Below are 9,919 nucleotides of genomic sequence, written 5' to 3'. Positions count from 1 at the left end.
GCCTGGCTTCTGACCATTACATCTCACAGATGTCCTTTCTGCAGGCAGAGACTTCTTGAAGAAATAATGAACCCTGCACTACTGTCTCCAGAAGGACAGCCAAATCAACTGGCTACATCTTTACATTGCATGCACGAAAGAAACAAGACTACCAAATTCATCCTGAGGTCAGCCAAGTTGTCAAATATGGACTGTCTGCCACTTTTTATTTCCGTAGACTCAAATTGATTAATCTATCCTTCCCCACATTAATCTGTTAGTGTTTCTGTGTGAACTTTGAGCGCTTGTGTGAGCGCAAGTTGAAGCATGTTTTATTATTTTTTCTTAGCTGGGTGAAGTACAATAAATCAACCTCCTTGTCAAACTCAAGAAAACCTGTCCAACGGAATTAGCAAGTATATCCTTTTCAGAAAAACCTTGCTACAATAAAATGAGCAGTGGGAAAAGAAGGGGACCATTCGACCCCCTCCTCACCTGATCACACGAGGTACAGCAAGTAGTTAGGAAGCAATTGAAATGTTGGACTTTATTGCAAGGGAAATATTACTGTAGAAATGTAGATAAATCTTGCTACACCTGTGCAGGGCATTGGCAGGTCCTCACCTATACTATGTACAGTTTTCATCTCCGCATTTAAGAAGAGATGTATTGCAGTTCAGAGAAGATTCTCTAGGTTGATTCCTGGCATGAAAGGTTTGTCTTATGGGCAAAGGTTGAACATGTTGGACCTAGACTCTTAGAATCTGAGGGGGCTTGGCAAGTTAGATGCGGAGAGGAATTTTCCCTTCATGGGGTCTGTTTGAACTCTGGTGAGTTCAAACGTCCAATTTCCACAGTGTGGCAGTCACTAATTTATGGAGGAGACATAAAGACTTGTGAAGGTTGGATAAGATCCGTATAACTGGCAAGCTTCAAAGTTCTTTAAATCCCCAGCCCTTTCAATACAATTTAAAACCGTCTGCTTGTGTCACTGAGAGTTTAAAAAAAGATCAGTTCCAGCCATTACAATAGTGTTTATTGACATTAATCCAAGGACTATCATTATTAAAACTTGGCTTCGTTCCACTACTAGACTTCATGAAAGGGATTTCATGATTGGGGAGTGTTTTTTGTTGCTATGGTAAAGGCTATAATAGCTTTTATTTAGACCTTTATTTTATTTCCTCTCAACATGACACCTGAGTTCTACCCGTGGAGGATACTGGGTGAGTTGACATGGAGGGGATAATGGCAAAGGGTGGTGGATGGGAGGGCATGAGTTGGCATGGAGACTATAAAGGGCCATGTGGTGGTATGACTTGGTATGGATGGGAAATGGGTAGAGTGGTGGGTTGTGAAGGTCAGAGCTCGAGGCCTAATACTCAACAAAATCCCAGAGAACTGATGCAGACCCTTTAAAGAACTTGAGTTGCCAGCCCCTGTGGCGATACACGGGTGGTGGACCTGATGTGCTGCACTTGGAGCACAAAAACGGTCTTTCGGGGCACTTTTTCCCAAGACGAGTGTGGCATTATGGAATTTCCTGACTCGTGCTTCTGCCTTGGAGTCCAAAGCGTCTCCAATTCAAGATGGAAATGAGGAACTATTTCTTCCAGAATCATAGAATTTACAGTGTAGAAGGAGGACATTCGGCCCATCGAGTCTGCACCGGCCCTTGGAAAGAGCACCCTACTTAAGCCCACACCTCCATCCTATCCCAGTAACCCCACTTAACCTTTTGGACACTGAAGGGCAATTTAGTATGGCCAATCCACCTAACCTACACATCTTTGGACTGTGGGAGGAAACTGGAGCTTACGGAGAAAACCCATGTAGAGACTGGGAGAACATACAAACTCCACACAGACAGTCACCCAATGCTGGAATTGAACCCGGGTCCCTGGAGCTGTGAGGCAGCAGTGCTAACCACTGTGCAACCATGCCGCCCAGAGAGTTGTTCATCTTTGGAGTTGTCTACCCCAAAGAGCAGAGGAGGCTGGGTCATTGAGTATATTCAAGGCTGAGTAGACAAATCTTTGATCTACGGGATGTCGAGGGTTATGGGGGACTGCAAGAAAATGGAGTTAAAGCACAGTCAGATCAACCAAGATACTGTGGGTTGGAGTAGGCTCGAACAGCCAGCTGACCTACAGCACTCGATTTCCTATGTTTTGGGGGGGCAGGATTAAATTCTGCCCATCTTGTGCAATGAGCTGAGTGCATATTAAATCAGAAAATAACAGATTACTTTGCGTATTTAAATATCTAGTATTAACAAATGTTTGTGTTGATTAGACAGTTATAGTGTTGAAGTAACTTGAAGGTGTATCTGAGCAAGATACCCTAGCTGTTCAAGTGAAGACAAGCATCCAGCAGAGGGCAGTAGAGCAGAGCTGCTGATTGGCTGTTGCGGGGTCAATTTGCATACGTCTGTTGTGCTCACCCGAACTTGAAGTTGGTTTGTGGAGGAGCTGTTGTCAAGTGACATTTAATCCCAAAATACTTCTTCAGTGTTTCCTTCCCTACCCCCTCCTCTAACCAAAAAAAAACAACTGCTGTAAAGATCAAGAGGAAGGCTCGAGGGCAGGCAGAAGTAGAAAGAAGTTGAACCGTGAAGTCACAGCCTGCAGGTAAGGGATTGGCTGGTGACTGGTAAGTAGTTTTTTAAAATTTTATTTTCCCTCAGGTGTTATCGTGCGGGGCGCAGAGGTTGCTGAGTGAGTGCTTGCTGAGAAGGGGAGTGAATAATAGGTAAGCTCTTTCTTTCTTTTTCTTTTTTTATCTAAAGGGGATGGCAGGGAAGGTAGTGCAGTGTTCCTTCTGCATAATGTTTGAAGTGAGGGACGCTGTCAGTGTCCCTGCTGATTTCATTTGTGGGAAGTGCGCCCATCTCCATCTCCTCAGAAACCGCGTTAGAGAGCTGGAGCTGGATGAACTTCAGATCATTCGGGAGGCAGAGGTGGTCATAGATAGAAGCTTCAGGGATGTAGTTACTCCGAAGAATAAAGATAGATGGGTGACAGTGAGAGGTGCTGGGAGGAAGCAGTCAGCACAGGGATCCCCTGTGGTCGTTCCCCTTAGTAACAAGTATACCACTTTGGATACTGTTGGGGGGGGGGGACTTACCAGGGGTAAGCCATGGGGTACAGGTCTCTGGCACAGAGTCTGTCCCTGTTGCTCAGAAGGGAAGGGGGGAGAGGAGTGGAGCATTAGTCACTGGAGACTCCATAGTTAGGGGGATAGATTGGAGATTCTGTGGGAACAAGAGAGACTCGCGATTGGTGTGTTGCCTCCAAGGTGCCAGGGTGCATGATGTCTCGGATCGTGTTTTCGGGATCCTTAAGGGTGAGGGGGAGCAGCCCCAAGTCATGGTCCACATAGGCACCAACGACATAGGTAGGGATAGGGATATAAGGCAGGAATTCAGGGAGCTAGGGTGGAAACTTAGATCTAGGACAAACAGAGTTATTATCTCTGGGTTGTTACCCGTGCCATGTGATAGCGAGACGAGGAATAGGGAGAGAGAGGATGGTGCAGGAGGGAGGGTTTCAGATTTCTGGATAATTGGGGCTCATTCTGGGGTCGGTGGGACCTGTACAAACAGGATGGCCTACACCTGGACCAGAGGGGTACCAATATCCTGGGGGGGGGGGGAATTTGCTAATGCTCTTCGGGAGGGTTTCAACTCGTTCAGCAGGGGCTTGGGAACCTGAATTGTAGCTCCAGTATACAGGGGGTTGAGAGTAATGAGGTCATGAGTAAGGTTTCAAAGTTGCAGGAGTGTACCGGCAGGCAGGAAGGTGGTCTAAAGTGTGTCTTCTTCAATGCCAGGAGCATCCGGAATAAGGTGGGTGAACTTGCGGCATGGGTTGGTACCTGGGACTTTGATGTTGTGGCCATTTTGGAGCCATGGATAGAGCAGGGACAGGAATGGTTGTAGAAGGTGCCGGGGTTCAGATATTTCAGTAAGCTCGGGGAAGGTGGTAAAAGAGGGGGAGGGGTGGCATTGTTAGTCATGGACAGTATTACGGTGGCAGAAAGGACGTTTGATGAGGACACGTCTACTGAGGTAGTATGGGCTGAGGTTAGAAACAGGAAAGGAGAGGTCACCCTGTTAAGGGTTTTCTATAGGCCTCCGAAAAGATCCGGAGATGTAGAGGAAAGGATTGCAAAGATGATTCTGGATCGGAGCGAAAGCAACAGGGTAGTTGTTATGGGGGACTTTAACTCTCCAAATTTTGACTGGAAACGCTATAGTTCAAGTACTTTAGATGGGTCCGTTTTTGTCCAGTGTGTGCAGGAGGGTTTCCTGACACAGTATGTAGATAGGCCAGCGAGAGGCGAGGCCATATTGGATTTGGTACTGGGTAATGAACCAGGACAGGTGTTAGATTTGGAGGTAGGTGAGCTCTTTGGTATAGTGACCATAATTCGATTACGTTTACTTTAGTGATGGAAAGGGATAGGTATATACCGCAGGGCACGAATTATATCTGGTGGAAAGGCAATTGTGATGCGATGAGGCAAGACTTCGGATGCATCGGATGGAGAGGAAAGTTGCAGGGCATGGGCACAATGGAAATGTGGAACTTGTTCAAGGAACAGCTACTGCGTGTCCTTGATAAGTATGTACCTGTCAGGCAGGGAGGAAGTGGTCGAGCAAGAGAACCGTGGTTTACTAAAGCAGTCAAAACACTTGTCAAGAGGAAGAAGGAGGCTTATGTAAAGATGAGACATGAAGGTTCAGTTAGGGCGCTCGAGAGTTACAAGTTAGCTAGGAAGGACCTAAAGAGAGAGCTAAGAAGAGCCAGGAGGGGACATGAGAAGTCTTTGGCAGGTAGGATCAAGAATAATCCTAAAGCTTTCTATAGATATGTCAGGAATAAACAAAAATGACTAGGGTAAGAGTAGGGCCAGTCAAGGACAGTAGTGGGAAGTTGTGCTTGGAGTCCGAGGAGATAGGAGAGGTGCTAAATGAATATTTTTCATCAGTATTCACACAGGCAAAAGACAATGTTGTCGAGGAGAATACTGAGATTCAGGCTGCTAGACTAGAAGGGCTTGAGGTTCATAAGGAGGAGGTGTTAGCAATTCTGGAAAGTGTGAAAACAGATAGGTCCCCTGGGCCGGATGGGATTTATCCTAGGATTCTCTGGGAAGCTAGGGAGGAGATTGCTGAGCCTTTGGTTTTGATCTTTAAGTCATCTTTGTCCACAGGAATAGTGCCAGAAGACTGGAGGATAGCAAATGTTGTCCCCTTGTTCAAGAAGGGGAGTAGAGACAACCCCGGTAACTATAGACCAGTGAGCCTTACTTCTGTTGTGGGCAAAATCTTGGAAAGGTTTATAAGAGATAGGATGTATAATCATCTGGAAAGGAATAATTTGATTAGAGATAGTCAACACGGTTTTGTGAAGGGTAGGTCGTGCCTCACAAACCTTATTGAGTTCTTTGAGAAGGTGACCAAACAAGTGGATGAGGGTAAAGCAGTTGATGTGGTGTATATGGGTTTCAGTAAAGCGTTTGATAAGGTTCCCCACGGTAGGCTACTACAGAAAATACGGAGGCATGGGATTCAGGGTGATTTAGCAGTTTGGCTCAGAAATTGGCTAGCTGGAAGAAGACCAAGGGTGGGAAATGTTCAGACTGGAGTCCAGTTACTAGTGGTGTACCACAAGGATCTGTTTTGAGGCCACTGCTGTTTGTCATTTTTATAAATGACCGGGAGGAGGGCGTGGAAGGATGGGTGAGTAAATTTGAAGATGACGCTAAAGTCGGTGGAGTTGTGGACAGTGCGGAAGGATGTTACAAGTTACAGAGGGACATAGACAAGCTGCAGCGCTGGGCTGAAGGTGGCAAATAGAGTTTAATGCAGAAAAGTGTGAGGTGATTCATTTTGGAAGGAATAACAGGAAGACCGAGTACTGGGCTAATGGTAAGATTCTTGGCAGTGTGGATGAGCAGAGAGATCTCGGTGTCCATGTACATAGATCCCTGAAAGTTGCCACCCAGGTTGAGAGGGTTGCTAAGAAGGCGTACAATGTGTTAGGTTTTATTGGTAGAGAGATCGAGTTTCAGAGCCATGAGGTCATGTTGCAGCTGTACAAAACTGGTGCGGCCGCATTTGGAGTATTGCTTGCAATTCTGGTCGCCGCATTATAGGAAGGATGTGGAAGCATTGGAAAGAAGGCAGAGGAGATTTACCAGAATGTTGCCTGGTATGGAGGGAAGATCTTATGAGGGAAGGCTGAGGGACTTGAGGCTGTTTTCGTTAGAGAGAAGAAGGTTAAGAGGTGACTTAATTGAGGCATACAAGATGATCAGAGGATTGTTTAGGGTGGACAGTGAGAGCCTTTTTCCTCGGATGGTGATGTCTAGCACGAGGGGACATAGCTTTAAATTGAGGGGAGATAGATTATAAGACAGATGTCAGAGGTAGGTTCTTTACTCAGAGACTAGTAAGGGTGTGGAATGCCCTGCCTGCAACAGTAGTGGACTCACCAACACTAAGGGCATTCAAATGGTCATTGGATAGACATATGGACGATAAGGGAATAGTGTAGATGGGCTTTAAAGTGGTTTCACAGATCGGCGCAACATCGAGGGCCGAAGGGCCTGTACTGCGCTGTAATGTTCTATTATAACTTCTCACCCTAACCATTTTCTGCCTGGTTTTGATTTATTGTTTGCTGTTTACTATAAGCCTGCCATTTCCCAAATAGCCATTCACACGTGAGCCCAGACTTATTAAAATCCACAAAGGCAACATCTACCACGTTTCCCTTCGTCAACCATCTCTATTATGTCATCAAAAATTTCAATTAGATCAGTCAAGCGTGATCTGTCTTTAACAAATCTGCCCTGGCTCTCTCCTTAATTAACTCAAAACCCTTTTGGAGTGCCTGTTCAATATTTTTTCCAAGATCTTACTGATGCGGCAGCATGCTGGTACAGTGGTTAGCACTGCTGACTCACTATGCCAGAGACCCGGGTTCGATTCCGACCTTGGGTGACTCTGTGGAGTTGGCACGTTCTCCCCGTTTCTGCATGGGTTTCCTCCCACAGTTCAATGATATGCAGGTTCGGTGGATTGCCATGCTAAATTGCCCCTTGGTATCCAACGGTTAGGAGAGTTTACGGGAATAGGGAAGGGGAGTGGGACTAGGTACGCTGCTCTTTCAGAGGGGGATGCAGACTCGATGGTGCCGCATGGTCACTTTCTGCACTGGAGGGATTTTATGGTTCTCTGGCTTTATTATTTACTGGAGCTGTGTTATCAGTCAGCGGAGGAGTAGTTCTGGAGTTTTAATTCTACTATGTACATGTTTTCTTTTAAGGTTTACCTCCTGGAAGACCGCCTAATTGACAGGTTTATCCCCCTACTGGGCAGGAAATATTTCCGAATTGGCAGAGCCCAGGAGCACTTGGGTTTCAAGCTGATGAGGATAGAGTTTGTGAGTTGGTGTGGGAACAAGGTGATTAGGAAAGTTGCAGTGTGATGTGGGAAATCAGTGGTAAAGATCTAGTCCTTTGAAGTGGGAAACACTTTTGCTTAGAGTGAGACACGACTTGTGTGGGAGCCGGTTCCACTTTATCCTAATGAAGAACATATTTTTGGTAGCCTTCTGCCTTGTGAGATGATAGTCTTCATCGTATTGGTCAACTAAACATTACCTTCTGTGACTCAGGAGCCCCTTTCTGGCATGGGACTGTCTGATAGATTTGCTGCAGAGGAAGACAGTAGGCTGAAAAGGTGCAGCATTCACGGCGTCTTTACTGTGGGGCCCTGTTCTCACCAGCTTCGCTTTCCATTTCTGCTCTCATCCAATGCCCCTCCAAACAGTCAACCTGCAGACTGTCATAGCTGCAGATGAATGTCTCGCAGTTGTCAGTGTCAATGTCTGCAGATTTATGGACTCCCAGCAGGCCGTAATCCAAGTCCAAAAGCAGTGCGGAAAAAGCAATTACTCCTTGCATGCAGCAGTTCTTCGCCCTTCAGTTGCCATGTTTCCTCGATATATGGGAAATCTGATTAGCTAGCCTGAAAGATAAATCTGAGATACACCGCTTTATGTAAATGAGTGGCAAACCTCCTTGGGGCTGATTGGTTACCATCACTGTCCTTGGATCACCATTAAAGTCCGAAGTGAACAAGTTTAGTGCAGTTTGGATTTGACCTTTTATACCTCGTATGACCCAAACCCACATATTTTGGGGAGTTACAGTTACCTCTGCCAACAATCCATTAGACCATGGGATCAGAGATTATCCTTTCACCTGAGAATCAAATATTGATCTAGGTTTGAACCAGTGACTTTTCTCTTCCAGCTCAAAACACTGCCCACCATTTATGGAGGCCATCATTTGTCTAAACAAGGGGGTAAGCAGGATGAACCATATGTGTCCAAACAAGATATGCTTTTTCTTAGAGCATTGGTTAGCAGTACAAAAAGTTGGAGAAACACTCTGTGAGCACCAGGAAGTGTATTTGGAGCTCTCTCTCTCTTTCTTTCTCTCTCTCTGGCACCAGCAGGTCCATTCACACCTCTAGACCCTACATACGCCCAGGCCATTTCCAACGCAGTAATTGAGGAGCCCTCACCTGCACCCTCCACCAGCTCAGAACCACATAGCCTGGTGGCTCCAAGTTATATAGTAGGCCTGGGGTCGTCATCTGGGGAACGCTTCACAGTCAGGTCCCCACAGCAGTCTGAGATAATGACAGCTCAGGTCTCTGGCACTCAGTGGACATCCATATCACAGTTGCTAAAAATGCAATGACGGGTGGTGGAAAATCATTTAGCATTGCAGTAGGCTGTCAACAGACTAGAGCAAAGGATTGAGGAGTCCTGTCTGATGTGAATCGACATGCAAGTGCCTCAAGGTCTCCATGAAAACGATGGTAACTGCCTTGGAGACCTTGGTCCAGCAGATTTGCGTTCAGACCTGCATTCCATCGCTATAGGCATCAGTGGGATCTATCAATCGCTAGACGAGAAGGGGTGGGGCACCAGGTTCCCATTCTTGGAGTGTCAGGTAGGAATCCTTGGGGACCCAAGGGGAGGGGACCAGCAGCTGGAGATCCCAGAGCCATCCACCCAAGTGACTGAGAGATCAGCTGATCCCAATGCCCTCTGCCTGTGACCCCATCACTTCCAGCTGTACAGGTCGAGGAGGATGCACCTGCCCTACAGCTGGACACCCAAAACAGGCCAGGCCCTCCTTCTCTCAAACCTCTTGAGGACCGTGCTAAAGTCATCAGAGACAACAGGGAATACCAGTCAGCGGGTTGCCTCCACCTCTGTTGAGGTCATTCGCAACATAGTGATAGGGTGAGAAAAATTAAGCTTTGCAATCACTTCTGGGTCACAAGTGTTCAATCACTGTTAATATCATGCACCTTTGTAAATACATTTGTTCATGAGAATATTGTCGATATTAGAAAGTGTTGTGCATATGCATATATAAGACCATAAGACATAGGACGGAAGTAAGGCCATTTGGCCCATCGAGTCCACTCCACCATTCAATCATGGCTGATTTCAACTCCATTTACCCGCTCTCTCTCCATAGCCCTTAATTCCTCGCGAAATCAAGAATGTATCAACTTCTGTCTTAAAGACACTCAACGTCCCGGCCTCCACCGCCCTCTGTGGCAATGAATTCCACAGACCCACCACTCTCTGGCTGAAGAAATTTCTCCTCATCTCTGTTCTAAAGTGACTCCCTTTTATTCTACCCTCTTGCTGCCCTCTTGTGCCGGAGCGATCCATGCTCGCACTCTGTTCAAATCCCTTTGTGAGCCTCAACATTTAATGTGCAGCTGACTTGTCATAGTTACTCTACCCTTGTGTTGTGTCAGGTAGTTGTGTCAAACTCGTTACTGAAGTATCGGCAAAATGCATTAGCAACCGTATTCTTTACAAGTCAGCACGGAGTT

The 9,919-nt window shown here is 46.4% G+C and overlaps 1 protein-coding gene across 5 annotated transcripts in view; it reads left to right on the top strand.

The window, feature by feature from the left end:
- The window catches only part of LOC140393256 (cyclin-dependent kinase 2-like), a 121,907-nt gene that overhangs the window by 47,373 nt on the left and 64,615 nt on the right, over window positions 1–9,919 (top strand). The window contains exons 4-5 of one of the 5 annotated variants that reach the window (XR_011935563.1): window positions 45–167; window positions 329–481. The exons of the other annotated variants lie outside the window; for them this stretch is intronic. The gene's annotated coding sequence lies outside the window, so the exon portion shown is untranslated. Of the gene's footprint in view, window positions 1–44; window positions 168–328; window positions 482–9,919 lie in introns of those variants that run through there. 5 annotated transcript variants of the gene reach the window in all.

The sequence above is a fragment of the Scyliorhinus torazame genome, chromosome 2 (genome assembly GCF_047496885.1).
Source record: "Scyliorhinus torazame isolate Kashiwa2021f chromosome 2, sScyTor2.1, whole genome shotgun sequence".
Classification (NCBI taxonomy): domain Eukaryota; kingdom Metazoa; phylum Chordata; class Chondrichthyes; order Carcharhiniformes; family Scyliorhinidae; genus Scyliorhinus; species Scyliorhinus torazame.
This window is presented reverse-complemented; position numbering and strand designations above follow the sequence as displayed.